Consider the following 16171-nt stretch of genomic DNA (forward strand, 5'->3'; position numbering starts at 1 on the left):
CCAGGGCCTTGAGTATCTTCTAAATGCTCCATTCCAGGTTCCCCTACAGCCCCCAGGGCCTTGAGTATCTTCTATTTGCTCCATTCCAGGTTCCCCTTACAGCCCCCAGGGTCTTGAGTATCTTCTAAATACTCCAGTTACAACATATCTTTGCGAGCAATCCTTTGAGGATGTTGGACATAAAAACGAAGAAAAGGAACAGACTTTGTTGTGAAAATGACAGAGTGGCACTTGCCAAGGTGAAGCCGCGCATTTCTGAACTGGTCTCTGAAAGGCAACAGCAGAAGTCGCACTGATTTGCAGTAAATATTCATTATGTTTTTGTGTGAAAATCATGTTTTGACGATTTTGTTCTTTGAACACAGTGATGTTGATGCACGGTTTATTTTGTGCACCAGTAAAATATATACCTACGTTTTGAATTTGAAAAAATCATATTTTATTTTTACAATTAAGAAGGGTTCGGTGTATGCGCATATGAAACTGGTGGGGTTCAGTACCTCCAACAAGGTTAAGAACCACTGCACTAGATGTCAACAGTCTGTAGAACGTTGAATGAAGCCTCTACTGTGATGTGGGGCCGGATGGGAGCTGTTTCAGTCAGTGGCCTGGCAGAGAGCCAGTTCCTGATCACGCGCATTCCACATGATATCGTCTTGTGTTCCATTACTTCTGTAGACACAAAGGAATTCTCCGGTTGGAACGTTATGGAACCTTCTGTAGACACAAAGGAATTCTCCGGTTGGAACGTTATGGAACCTTCTGTAGACACAAAGGAATTCTCCGGTTGGAACGTTATGGAACCTTCTGTAGACACAAAGGAATTCTCCGTTTGGAACGTTATGGAACCTTCTGTAGACACAAAGGAATTCTCCGGTTGGAACGTTATGGAACCTTCTGTAGACACAAAGGAATTCTCCGGTTGGAACGTTATGGAACCTTCTGTAGACACAAAGGAATTCTCCGGTTGGAACGTTATTGAATATTTAGGATAACAACATCCTGAAGATTGATTCTCTACTTAGTTTGACAAGTTTATTCGACCTGTAATATATTTGTCCGACTGGACCTGCACAAGCGTTTGGACATGTGTACTAAACATGCTAGCAAAAGTAGCTACTTGGACATAAATAATGGACATTATCGAACAAAACAACAATTTATTGTGGAACTAGGATTCCTGGGAGTGCATTCTGATGAAGATCAAAGGTAAGGGAATATTTACAGTGGATACAATTTTGAACAATTCCTTAGAAACTCACTACTCCCTAGGGCTACCCTTTCTCACCCCACTACAGTGCTCCCCTTCCCCTCAGCCTCCCCCACCCAATAACCACATCGGCTCCCGGTCCACTGGAACAACAACAGAACCCCTGGTATACAGCCTCAGCTCAAATCCAGGCCCCACCACAGTTGATTTCTCTGCCCACCACTTCAGCACCAGTTTAAGTTAAGCCTCAGGCTTCTCAAAAAAAGATCATCCCCATTGGGGCCACGCGCTGCCCCAGCACAGTGCTCTTTAAACCAGAAGCTAAATAATCAGTATCCTCCTCTTCCTCAGACACAATCTCCTACTGAGATAGGGATCCGTACCTCAACACCCTCTTCCCCTGTTGCACCTTCACAGACACAGAGAGATGTCAGCAATATTGCCCCAAACAACTCCCCATCTCATTCTAAGAACAACATGGCACCCACTCCCTCCCTTTCTCCCAAGGTCAAAGGAAAGGAGATTATGAGAACCCCTACCTCCACTTCCCCTCATGACCCACATAGATTAAACAACCCATGGACCACACAGGAGAACAGTATTCAAAGTAGTATTGGTCCCCCATCGCCCACCATAGACTCCAATCTTGAATTGATAACCACTAACACCTCTAATTTAATCCAGGCCCCAGTTGAGTCCCAGGGCCTGCAGCCAGCCAGAAACCCTCAATGTTATAGCAACACTCCCCAATCGCCTGGTTAAAACTCCTACCACCAAGGTGTATAAACACAGCAGTGTTTCAGTTAAAATCTTGGAAAGGATTTCACCTCTATCGCTCTCACCAACAGGAGGTGCCACATCAGGGGGTGAGACTAGGACTGGGCAGTTCCAGGGGCAAATGACGATTAATGGACAAAACAATGAGCAACAACCCAAAAACAACCAATCTGAGCCCTCCCAAAAAGACACCATGTCACTGCCAGTCCGAGACCCCTGTATAACTGGCGCCTCAACATACTCACCCCAGTTTGAATTCCAACCCCAACCCCAGCCTCAGCCACAACCCCAACCCCAGCCTCAGCCCCAGCATCAAACCCCAACCCCAGCAACCCTTCAGAAACCATCGTACCATAAAGCCAGACCAAAAGGCAAGGTGGCAGATTGGAATTTTAAGGGAAATAAACCAATACTAGTCTTGGGAGACTCGAATGTTAATAGAATCCCTCCATTTCATAACCCAAACATACAAGTGGACAGTTACCCTGGAGCAACATTTTACCATTTCACAAAGGTCCTGGAGAAAACAGAGGTTAATTTAGACACCAGCATAGTGGTTCTCTCGGTGGGCATAAACAATATGGATAATGACCCATACAAAACATCAATCAAACAGATTGCATCAATGCACAAGGAAGCAAGAGTCACTTTCCCAAATGCAATTATTTACCTCCCCATTATTAATCACTCACACCTCCTTTCACCAGATCGAAAACGAAACCTCAAAGTCATTAACGGTTACATCACCACACATGGCCCATTTCTCTTGGAGATACCCCATGATGAATTCCACACAACAGACCTGATACACTGGACAACAACCACACATGGCCCATTTCTCTTGGAGATATCCCATGATGAATTCCACACAACAGACCTGATACACTGGACAACAACCACACATGGCCCATTTCTCTTGGAGATACCCCATGATGAATTCCACACAACAGACCTGATACACTGGACAACAACCACACATGGCCCATTTCTCTTGGAGATATCCCATGATGAATTCCACACAACAGACCTGATACACTGGACAACAACCACACATGGCCCATTTCTCTTGGAGATACCCCATGATGAATTCCACACAACAACCACAGCAGACCTCATTTTTAAGAATTGGTGTGAGCAGCTAAATTTAGAATAGGCTCTACCCAGAATTTGGACCCACCTAGCTACACCACACCCTTCTTTTCCACCCAACCCCCTGTACTCTCCCCCAACCCCCTGTACTCTCCCCCAACTCCCTGTACTCTCCCCCTCCCTTCCTCCCCCAGTTGCTTTCTTAGATTACCCAGCAGAGGGGGTAGTTGGCCCCTCCTTATCAAACACCATGAATTAGTCCAAGTCTTTTCAACCCACACCAGAAACAACTCTTGGAGAGGGGGTTGTCTTTCATTTCCAGCCCTGCTAAGTTTGACTGGGAAGAACTTCATAGGGACACACACAAATATCATAGACGACTTAAACTTCTAGACTACTTTGACTACCAGACAAATGACAACCATTTACCATTCACCCTCCCTTCAATCTGGGAACCCAAACTGTCCCAGATAGATAGGAGGGTAAAGAACCTAATCAGAACCGACCAAGACACCCTTCACAACTATCACACCCAGGCAGATAGATAGGAGGGTAAAGAACCTAATCAGAACCGACCAAGACACCCAGGCAGATAGATAGGAGGGTAAAGAACCTAATCAGAACCGACCAAGACACCCTTCACAACTATCACACCCAGGCAGATAGAGAGGACAACATCACCTGCATCGAAAGACAAGCCATAAAATGCCTTATTAACAACCCTGACATAATATTGAAACCAGCAGATAAGGGATCTGAAACAGTGATCCTAGATAAACATCAATACACATAGGAAACCAGCAGATAAGGGATCTAAAACAGTGATCCTAGATAAACATCAATACACATAGGAAACCAGCAGATAAGGGATCTGAAACAGTGATCCTAGATAAACATCAATACACATACGAGGCAAATAGACAGTTATCCAACACCAAGTATTATGTACCAATAGGAAACAGAATACAACCACAGACCCAGACTAAATTACGTAGAATCATACAAACACTTTATGATAAACGGCACATCACGAAAAAAACAACGAGACTTTCTATTTGGACCAAACACTCCAAGACCTAGACCTACACTCCCACCACTGTTTTACCTGATTCATAAAGAACCAGAAACCTGGACTATTCCCTATGAAGTTCCTCCTGGCAGGCCAATCGTATCAGACTGTAATAGCGAATCATACAACATAGCCCAATATATTGATCATTATATCAACCCTCCCTCCACTAGACACCCCAGCTACCTCAGAGACACTTATCACTTTCTTGAGAAGAACAAACCCATAGTTGTTCCCTCCCAAACAGATATATTCACTATAGACATTGATAGCTTATACACTAACATAAATACGTACCAGTTTTTAACTGGTACGATAGGATCAATTACACCTAGCGGTCTGAATGAGTGTTTTAACTGGTACGATAGGATCAATGACACCTAGCGGTCTGAATGAGCGTTTTAACTGGTACGATAGGATCAATTACACCTAGCGGTCTGAATGAGGGTTTTAACTGGTACGATAGGACCAATTACACCTAGCGGTCTGAATGAGGGTTTTAACTGGTACGATAGGATCAATTACACCTAGCGGTCTGAATGAGCGTTTTAACTGGTACGATAGGATCAATTACACCTAGCGGTCTGAATGAGCGTTTTAACTGGTACGATAGGATCAATTACACCTAGCGGTCTGGTACGATAGGATCAATGACACCTAGCGGTCTGAATGAGCGTTTTAACTGGTACGATAGGATCAATTACACCTAGCGGTCTGAATGAGCGTTTTAACTGGTACGATAGGATCAATTACACCTAGCGGTCTGAATGAGGGTTTTAACTGGTACGATAGGATCAATGACACCTAGCGGTCTGAATGAGTGTTTTAACTGGTACGATAGGATCAATTACACCTAGCGGTCTGAATGAGTGTTTTAACTGGTACGACAGGATCAATTACACCTAGCGGTCTGAATGAGTGTTTTTAACTGGTACGATAGGATCAATTACACCTAGCGGTCTGAATGAGTGTTTTAACTGGTACGACAGGATCAATTACACCTAGCGGTCTGAATGAGTGTTTTAACTGGTAAGATAGGATCAATTACACCTAGCGGTCTGGTACGATAGGATCAATTACACCTAGCGGTCTGAATGAGTGTTTTAACTGGTACGATAGGATCAATGACACCTAGCGGTCTGAATGAGTGTTTTAACTGGTACGATAGGATCAATGACACCTAGCGGTCTGAATGAGTGTTTTAACTGGTACGATGGGATCAATTACACCTAGCGGTCTGGTACGATAGGATCAATTACACCTAGCGGTCTGAATGAGGGTTTTAACTGGTACGATAGGATCAATTACACCTAGCGGTCTGAATGAGCGTTTTTAACTGGTACGATAGGATCAATTACACCTAGCGGTCTGAATGAGCGTTTTTAACTGGTACGATAGGATCAATGACACCTAGCGGTCTGAATGAGCGTTTTTAACTGGTACGACAGGATCAATTGAAGGACATAGCACTTGGTTACAGGGTTTCTCAAGGAGTTGGAAGAAGGAGGCACCATGAAACAATAAACACAATAAATAAAGTTTGTGGCTTTTATTATATTTAACAGATGCTTATTTATAATAGTTTTATTCATTTAGTTTTTATGTTTTTCAATTTGTTTTACCAACTCAGCACTTGATCTTATAGCACTTTTATAGATATATGGACTTTTAACTGTGTTGGTTTATGTACTAATAAAGCATTATCCCTTGACCCCTTGTATATTTTAACATCATAGTCCCTTCGTGGTCCTAGATAACCCTAACCCACCTCTAACCCAACCCTAACCCAACCCTAGATAACATTAACCCAACCCTAACCCAACCCTAGATAACATTAACCCAACCCTAACCCAACCCTAGATAACATTAACCCAACCCTAACCCAACCCTAAACCAACCCTAACCCAACCCCAACCCAACCCTAACCCAACCCTAACCCAACCCTAGATAACATTAACCCAACCCTAACCCAACCCTAAACCAACCCTAACCCAACCCTAACCCAACCCTAGATAACATTAAACCAACCCTAACCCAACCCTAGATAACATTAACCCAACCCTAACCCAACCCTAAACCAACCCTAACCCAACCCTAACCCAACCCTAACCCAACCCTAGATAACATTAACCCAACCCTAAACCAACCCTAACCCAACCCTAACCCAACCCTAGATAACATTAACCCAACCCTAACCCAACCCTAACCCAACCCTAACCCAACCCTAGATAACATTAACCCAACCCTAACCCAACCCTAAACCAACCCTAACCCAACCCTAACCCAACCCTAGATAACATTAACCCAACCCTAACCCAACCCTAAACCAACCCTAACCCAACCCTAACCCAACCCTAGATAACATTAACCCAACCCTAAACCAACCCTAACCCAACCCTAACCCAACCCTAAACCAACCTTAACCCAACCCTAACCCAACCCTAACCCAACCCTAGATAACCACTCAGACTATCATTTTTAGAAGCAATATGAACCTACTTATGTTTGTTAAGGTTTTTAGGAGTCAGTCTAGTGTATGTTAACAGTAGAATTGATTCAGCTTGGAGGGGAACACAACAATAGGCCTGCAAGCCACAAGACAAATCAGTCTCTTTTTAACCCTACTCAAATTCAAACCCTAACCCTAACCCCCCAAGCCCTAACCTTAACCCTAACCCTACTCAAATTCAACCCCTAACCCCCCAAGCCCTAACCTTAACCCTAACCCTAACCCTAACCTCCATAATTCTTCTCTTATCCCTTTCCCAAATCAGTCTCTTTTTAACCCTACTCAAATTCAACCCCTAACCCCCCAAGCCCTAACCCTAACCTCCATAATTCTTCTCTTATCCCTTTCCCAAATCAGTCTCTTTTTAACCCTACTCAAATTCAACCCCTAACCCCCCAAGCCCTAACCCTAACCTCCATAATTCTTCTCTTATCCCTTTCCCAAATCAGTCTCTTTTTAACCCTACTCAAATTCAACCCCTAACCCCCCAAGCCCTAACCCTAACCTCCATAATTCTTCTCTTATCCCTTTCCCAAATCAGTCTCTTTTTAACCCTACTCAAATTCAAAACTTAACCCTAACCCCCCAAGCCCTAACCTTAACCTCCATAATTCTTCTCTTATCCCTTTCCCAAATCAGTCTCTTTTTAACCCTACTCAAATTCAACCCCTAACCCCCCAAGCCCTAACCCTAACCCTAACCTTAACCCTAACCCTAACCTTAACCCTAACCCTAACCCCCCCTAACCCTAACCCTACTCAAATTCAAAACCTAACCCTAACCCCCCAAGCCCTAACCTTAACCCTAACCCTAACCCTACTCCAATTCAAAACCTAACCCTAACCCCCCAAGCCCTAACCTTAACCCTAACCCTAACCCTAACCCTACTCAAATTCAAAACTTAACCCTAACCCCCAAGCCCTAACCCTAACCCTACTCAAATTCAACCCCTAACCCCCCAAGCCCTAACCTTAACCTCCATAATTCTCCCGGTAGAACTCTGGACCAGGTACTGACTCTTGACCTGGGTGAACAGCCCACGCCTATCCTTATCCCTTTCCCAAATCAGTCTCTTTTTAACCCTACTCAAATTCAAAACTTAACCCTAACCCCCCAAGCCCTAACCTTAACCTCCATAATTCTCCCGGTAGAACTCTGGACCAGGTACTGACTCTTGACCTGGGTGAACAGCCCACGCCTATCCTTATCCCTTTCCCAAATCAGTCTCTTTTTAACCCTACTCAAATTCAAAACTTAACCCTAACCCCCCAAGCCCTAACCTTAACCTCCATAATTCTCCCGGTAGAACTCTGGACCAGGTACTGACTATTGACCTGGGTGAACAGCCCACGCCTATCCTTATCCCTTTCCCGAATCTGGGTCCGTATCCCTATCCCCCCCCCCATCCCTGTCCCCCACCCCCAGACCTCTCCCAGACCCACTGTTCCTATTCCCTCAACAGACCCATTATCAGCACCTTCTGACACAAACAGACTCCTTCATTCCAGACTCAAAGTCGCTTCCCCCCCACTTCAGGAATTCAGACCCATATCATCTTTCCGCAGAAACCCCAACTTAAGGGCGCTCTTCATTTTTGCAAAATGTTCCAATAAACCCACTTGAACATTCTGTAAAAGTACATCTGATGTCAAATAGGGACTATTAACTAGAGAGCCCTTTAGCTAACTAGGTTTCACATAAAAACAATGAATCAAATATCAATCAATTATGGTATCAAAGTCTTTAAAAATGTACTATAATTTAGCTTACCCGGAGACAAATCGCCAGGCGTTCAACTGGGCTGATGGACTCCCGGTAGTTGGTATCCATCCGGGCGATCCTGTCTCCAACCATCTGGAGCAGGTGATCGAACTGGTTTCGGTCCAGATGGAAGTAACTTCGGAATTCCTCTCCAAACAGTCGAAGATCTTGAACTCCCCTGCCTGCTTTCGGGACTTTAACCACCTCTGGACCCACACAGACCTGCCTACTCTGCTATCTTGTATTACTGCATTTGAGGGAAATTATATTATATTATATTCTCACAGTTAATTTGTGGATGTCATCAAATAAATAATATACTTGGCAAATAAACAAATTTAAAAAATGTAAAGAAATGCTCCAGTCAAACTGTTTTTATTATGTAATCCCACGTTTTTTTACTGGATGTGTGCAACAAAAATTCAACATTCAGCTACTTTCTGTCAAGTCTACGCAGTTTTTCTAAAGAAAATATATATAGACATATACAGTAAATTGTCAGTATATCGTCAGCAATTCTCAATCAGATGAGATACACAGCCTCCATTCCCAACCCTGAAGCCCCCTGTCCCCAGTAGGAAAGACCAGGAGAAAGTGTTGGCTTCAGGTAAAACTTCCTATTGAGGAAAGGTAAGACAACTCAATGTCATATTCAGATTTAGAGTTACTAACATGAACAGAAGCATATATACAGGAAATCTATCACGTGTATTTTATAAAGCCCCTTTTACATGAGCAGATATCACAAAGTGCTGTACAGAAACGCAGCCTACGACCCCAAACAGCAAGAAATGCAGGTGTAGAAGCACAGTGGCTAGGAAAAACTCCCTAGAAAGGCAGGAACCTAGGAAGAAACCTAGAGAGGAACCAGGCTCTGAGGGGTGGCTAGGAAAAACTCCCTAGAAAGGCAGGAACCTAGGAAGAAACCTAGAGAGGAACCAGGATCTGAGGGGTGGCTAGGAAAAACTCCCTAGAAAGGCAGGAACCTAGGAAAAAACCTAGAGAGGAACCAGGCTATGAGGGGTGGCCAGTCCTCTTCTGGCTGTGCCGGGTGGAGATTATAAACCTAGAGATGAACCAGGCTCTGAGGGGTGGCCAGTCCTCTTCTGGCTGTGCCGGGTGGAGATTATAAACCTAGAGATGAACCAGGCTCTGAGGGGTGGCCAGTCCTCTTCTGGCTGTGCCGGGTGGAGATTATAAACCTAGAGATGAACCAGGCTCTGAGGGATGGCCAGTCCTCTTCTGGCTGTACTGGGTAGAGAGGAACCAGGCTATGAGGGATGGCCAGTCCTCTTCTGGCTGTACTGGGTAGAGAGGAACCAGGCTATGAGGGATGGCCAGTCCTCTTCTGGCTGTACTGGGTAGAGAGGAACCAGGCTATGAGGGATGGCCAGTCCTCTCCTAGCTGTACTGGGTAGACCAGAGGAACCAGGCTATGAGGGGTGGCCAGTCCTCTACTGGCTGTACTGGGTAGAGAGGAACCAGGCTATGAGGGGTGGCCAGTCCTCTTCTGGCTGTGCTGGGTAGAGATGAACCAGGCTATGAGGGATGGCCAGTCCTCTTCTGGCTGTACTGGGTAGAGAGGAACCAGGCTATGAGGGGTGGCCAGTCCTCTTCTGGCTGTACTGGGTAGAGAGGAACCAGGCTCTGAGGGGTGGCCAGTCCTCTACTGACTGTACTGGGTAGAGAGGAACCAGGCTCTGAGGGGTGGCCAGTCCTCTACTGACTGTACTGGGTAGAGAGGAACCAGGCTCTGAGGGGTGACCAGTCCTCTTCTGGCTGTACTGGGTAGAGAGGAACCAGGTTCTGAGGGATGGCCAGTCCTCTTCTGGCTGTACTGGGTAGAGAGGAACCAGGTTCTGAGGGATGACCAGTCCTCTACTGGCTGTACTGGGTAGAGAGGAACCAGGCTATGAGGGATGGCCAGTCCTCTTCTGGCTGTGCTGGGTAGAGAGGAACCAGGTTCTGAGGGATGGCCAGTCCTCTTCTGGCTGTACTGGGTAGAGAGGAACCAGGTTCTGAGGGATGGCCAGTCCTCTTCTGGCTGTACTGGGTAGAGAGGAACCAGGTTCTGAGGGATGACCAGTCCTCTACTGGCTGTACTGGGTAGAGAGGAACTTAACTGCCTGTTCAGGGGCAGAACGACAGATTTGTACCTTGTCAGCTCGGGGGTTTGAACTTGCAACCTTCCGGTTACTAGTCCAACGCTCTAACCACTAGGCTACCCTGCCGCCCCAATATACTGCACAAATGATCGAAATTACAGGCTACTTTGACACTGAGAATCTGAGATCAATAAAAATGATGAATCCATCAATAGTTTAAGCCCAGGTGTGTTGTGGGTACAATATGAGGAAATTAGTCAAAGAAAATAGTTTCCAGTTTCACTGACTCAGGTCACGGGCAGGTGATGGCCGAATCATTCGTGCTAATAGCTTTTCCCTGTTACACTTCTCTAGAACAATACTTGGAAGTTGATCAAATATTTTGGCAGCCTACAGCATAGAGTATTCTCTTTTCAGCAGGAGACATTTGTTCCCAGGCCGTCATTGAAAATAAGAATCTGTTCTTAACTGACTTGCCTGGTTAAATAAAGGTCAAATTAAAAATATATAAAAAAGTCTCCAGTCATGTAAAATTCCATAGAATTGTATGAAATTAATTGATAAAAGACTACATTTTTCCAGGCTACTAATTTTACCCCCATGTGTGCAACTTTTGGCTCCCAAGTGGAGCAGCGGTCTAACTGGCTTTATACAAAGACGTGACCATACTTTCAGTTTTTCCGTTTCTGATTGTGTCTGGTAGTTTGTCTCTGGTCCCTAAGCCCTTATTGAGCAGTGGTCTAACAGGCTGACTACACCGCTTGTGTTGCAAAATAAATGTAGAAATCTTTTATTCAATTACTGCACCCAATCAGTTCTATTTCTGACGCAGATCACACTGCCAGTCCTGCCTCTCCCATCTCCTCATTGGTTTATAGAAGCAGGCACCCACGTGCCATCTCCTCATTGGTTTATAGGACCAGGTACCCACGTGCCATCTCCTCATTGGTTTATAGAAGCAGGTACCCACATGCCATCTCCTCATTGGTTTATAGGACCAGGTACCCACGTGCCATCTCCTCATTGGTTTATAGAAGCAGGCACCCACGTGCCATCTCCTCATTGGTTTATAGAAGCAGGCACCCACGTGCCATCTCCTCATTGGTTTATAGGACCAGGTAACATCTCCTCATTGGTTATACCCACGTGGGTGACTGAAAGACGTGATCAGTGGCAGTACCTAATTTATGAAACGCAACAAGTCAAGAAGAAAAAGCCTGGAAGGAAGAGAGACTAGAAACAATTTGGTTAACCGTTTTATGTGTGGATTAATTGTCGTAGTAGAGGACCTTGTGCATTTCATGTAAAATAACTCCTCAATAAATCTTTTTGTATCCAAATCCGGCTTTAAACTTCTTCACAACAGTATCTCAGACCTGCCTGGTGTGTTCCTTGTTCTTCATGATGCTCTCTGCGCTTTTAACGGACCTCTGAGACTATCACAGTGCAGGTGCATTTATACGGAGACTTGATTACACACAGGTGGATTGTATTTATCATCATTAGTCATTTAGGTCAACATTGGATCATTCAGAGATCCTCACTGAACTTCTGGAAAGAGTTTGCTGCACTGAATGTAAAGGGGCTGAATAATTTAGCACGCCCAATTTTTCAGTTTTTGATTTGTTAAAAAAGTTTGAAATATCCAATAAATGTCATTCCACTTCATGATTGTGTCCCACTTGTTGATTCTTCACAAAAAAATACAGTTTTATATCTTTATGTTTGAAGCCTGAAATGTGGCAAAAGGTCGCAAAGTTCAAGGGGGCCGAATACTTTCGCAAGGCACTGTAGGACAAATTAGCGAGCAAGTGCAAGCTAACTAGCTAAAGTGTCATAAATGTTTAATGCTTTTCGACCTGTCCCCAAATTAATATCATTGGTCGAGTTTGTTTTGATTTTTTAACCTGCGTGTCGTGATTGCGTTTGGTGTGAGGGGACAAAATACATTTACGCACGATGACGCTCGCGCGCAGCCGGTTTGGGTTCCATGTAAGGCGCTGCGTCTCAGCGGTCTAAGGCGCTGCGTCTCAGCGGTCTAAGGCGCTGCGTCTCAGCGGTCTAAGGCGCTGCGTCTCAGCGGTCTAAGGCGCTGCGTCTCAGCGGTCTAAGGCGCTGCGTCTCAGCGGTCTAAGGCGCTGCGTCTCAGCGGTCTAAGGCACTGCGTCTCAGCGGTCTAGGCGCTGCGTCTCAAGGCGCTGCGTCTCAGCGGTCTAAGGCGCTGCGTCTCAGCGGTCTAAGGCACTGCGTCTCAGCGGTCTAAGGCACTGCGTCTCAGCGGTCTAAGGCACTGCGTCTCAGCGGTCTAAGGCACTGCGTCTCAGCGGTCTAAGGCACTGCGTCTCAGCGGTCTAAGGCACTGCGTCTCAGCGGTCTAAGGCACTGCGTCTCAGCGGTCTAAGGCACTGCGTCTCAGCGGTCTAAGGCACTGCGTCTCAGCGGTCTAAGGCACTGCGTCTCAGCGGTCTAAGGCACTGCGTCTCAGCGGTCTAAGGCACTGCGTCTCAGCGGTCTAAGGCACTGCGTCTCAGCGGTCTAAGGCACTGCGTCTCAGCGGTCTAAGGCACTGCGTCTCAGCGGTCTAAGGCACTGCGTCTCAGCGGTCTAAGGCACTGCGTCTCAGCGGTCTAAGGCACTGCGTCTCAGCGGTCTAAGGCACTGCGTCTCAGCGGTCTAAGGCACTGCGTCTCAGCGGTCTAAGGCACTGCGTCTCAGCGGTCTAAGGCACTGCGTCTCAGCGGTCTAAGGCACTGCGTCTCAGCGGTCTAAGGCACTGCGTCTCAGCGGTCTAAGGCACTGCGTCTCAGCGGTCTAAGGCACTGCGTCTCAGCGGTCTAAGGCACTGCGTCTCAGCGGTCTAAGGCACTGCGTCTCAGCGGTCTAAGGCACTGCGTCTCAGCGGTCTAAGGCACTGCGTCTCAGCGGTCTAAGGCACTGCGTCTCAGCGGTCTAAGGCACTGCGTCTCAGCGGTCTAAGGCACTGCGTCTCAGCGGTCTAAGGCACTGCGTCTCAGCGGTCTAAGGCACTGCGTCTCAGCGGTCTAAGGCACTGCGTCTCAGCGGTCTAAGGCACTGCGTCTCAGCGGTCTAAGGCACTGCGTCTCAGCGGTCTAAGGCACTGCGTCTCAGCGGTCTAAGGCACTGCGTCTCAGCGGTCTAAGGCACTGCGTCTCAGCGGTCTAAGGCACTGCGTCTCAGCGGTCTAAGGCACTGCGTCTCAGCGGTCTAAGGCACTGCGTCTCAGCGGTCTAAGGCACTGCGTCTCAGCGGTCTAAGGCACTGCGTCTCAGCGGTCTAAGGCACTGCGTCTCAGCGGTCTAAGGCACTGCGTCTCAACGGTCTAAGACGCTGCGTCTCAGCGGTCTAAGACGCTGCGTCTCAGCGGTCTAAGACGCTGCGTCTCAGCGGTCTAAGACGCTGCGTCTCAGCGGTCTAAGACGTTGCATCTCAGCGGTCTAAGGCACTGCATCTCAGCGGTCTAAGACGCTGCATCTCAGCGGTCTAAGGCACTGCATCTCAGCGGTCTAAGGCGCTGCATCTCAGCGGTCTAAGGCGCTGCGTCTCAGCGGTCTAAGGCACTGCGTCTAAGGCACTGCGTCTCAGTGGTCTAAGGCACTGCGTCTAAGGCACTGCATCTCAGCGGTCTAAGGCACTGCGTCTAAGGCACTGCATCTCAGCGGTCTAAGGCACTGCATCTCAGCGGTCTAAGGCACTGCGTCTAAGGCACTGCATCTCAGCGGTCTAAGGCACTGCATCTCAGCGGTCTAAGGCACTGCGTCTCAGCGGTCTAAGGCACTGCGTCTCAGCGGTCTAAGGCACTGCGTCTCAGCGGTCTAAGGCACTGCGTCTCAGCGGTCTAAGGCACTGCGTCTAAGGCACTGCATCTCAGCGGTCTAAGGCACTGCGTCTCAGGGGTCTAAGGCACTGCGTCTCAGCGGTCTAAGGCACTGCGTCTAAGGCACTGCATCTCAGCGGTCTAAGGCACTGCATCTGAGCGGTCTAAGGCACTGCATCTCAGCGGTCTAAGGCACTGCATCTCAGCGGTCTAAGGCACTGCATCTCAGCGGTCTAAGGCGATGCATCTCAGCGGTCTAAGGCACTGCATCTCAGCGGTCTAAGACGCTGCGTCTCAGCGGTCTAAGGCACTGCATCTCAGCGGTCTAAGACGTTGCATCTCAGCGGTCTAAGGCACTGCATCTCAGCGGTCTAAGGCACTGCATCTCAGCGGTCTAAGACGTTGCATCTCAGCGGTCTAAGACGTTGCATCTCAGCGGTCTAAGACGTTGCATCTCAGCGGTCTAAGGCACTGCATCTCAGCGGTCTAAGGCACTGCATCTCAGCGGTCTAAGGCACTGCATCTCAGCGGTCTAAGACGTTGCATCTCAGCGGTCTAAGACGCTGCGTCTCAGCGGTCTAAGACACTGCATCTCAGTTGGCCCGGCATCGTGCGGGTTCGGCCAGTGTAGGCCGTCATTATAAAAAAAAAATCTATTCTGAATTGCCAAGTTAAATAAAGGTTAAATAAAAAACTTCTGTATGTGCCTCTACACTACGCTTTATTGGTCAACATGGCCAACACTGGACAGGAAACAACCACATGGAACCATATGGTCAACACTGGACAGGAAACAACCATATGGAACCATATAGTCAACACTGGACAGGAAACAACCACATGGAACCATATAGTCAACACTGGACAGGAAACAACCACATGGAACCATATGGTCAACACTGGACAGGAAACAACCATATGGAACCATATAGTCAACACTGGACAGGAAACAACCACATGGAACCATATAGTCAACACTGGACAGGAAACAACCACATGGAACCATATAGTCAACACTGGACAGGAAACAACCACATGGAACCATATGGTCAACACTGGACAGGAAACAACCATATGGAACCATATAGTCAACACTGGACAGGAAACAACCACATGGAACCATATAGTCAACACTGGACAGGAAACAACCACATGGAACCATATGGTCAACACTGGACAGGAAACAACCACATGGAACCATATAGTCAACACTGGACAGGAAACAACCACATGGAACCATATAGTCAACACTGGACAGGAAACAACCACATGGAACCATAGTCAACACTGGACAGGAAACAACCACATGGAACCATATGGTCAACATTATATGAGCATTCCACAGGTCACATTTAGGATTTTAAAAACAGATTAAGATTAGGGTTAATGTAATAATGACGTGGTCAGACAGGATACCAAAGACACTTTTATTTCTGTATTGTCATGGAAGAACACAGTCGGTCCCACACACTGGCCTGTTGTAACTCAGGAACAAGCTGCAGAAACGCACTACTGCATCTCCGCAGTGAAAAATCTCTGAGTGAGAGAGGCAGAGATGGGAGTGGAGGGAGGGAGAAAACGTTCTCTCCCTCCACTCCAGTCTCTCCCTCCCTCCACTCCAGTCTCTCCCTCCCTCCACTCCAGTCTCTCCCTCCCTCCACTCCAGTCTCTCCCTCCCTCCACTCCAGTCTCTCCCTCCCTCCACTCCAGTCTCTCCCTCCCTCCACTCCAGTCTCTCCCTCCACTCCAGTCTCTCCCTCCCTCCACTCCAGTCTCTCCCCCTCCACTCCAGTCTCTCCCCCACTCCAGTCTCTCC

Source organism: Oncorhynchus nerka, linkage group LG12 (assembly GCF_034236695.1).
Source record: "Oncorhynchus nerka isolate Pitt River linkage group LG12, Oner_Uvic_2.0, whole genome shotgun sequence".
Taxonomy (NCBI): Eukaryota; Metazoa; Chordata; class Actinopteri; order Salmoniformes; family Salmonidae; genus Oncorhynchus; species Oncorhynchus nerka.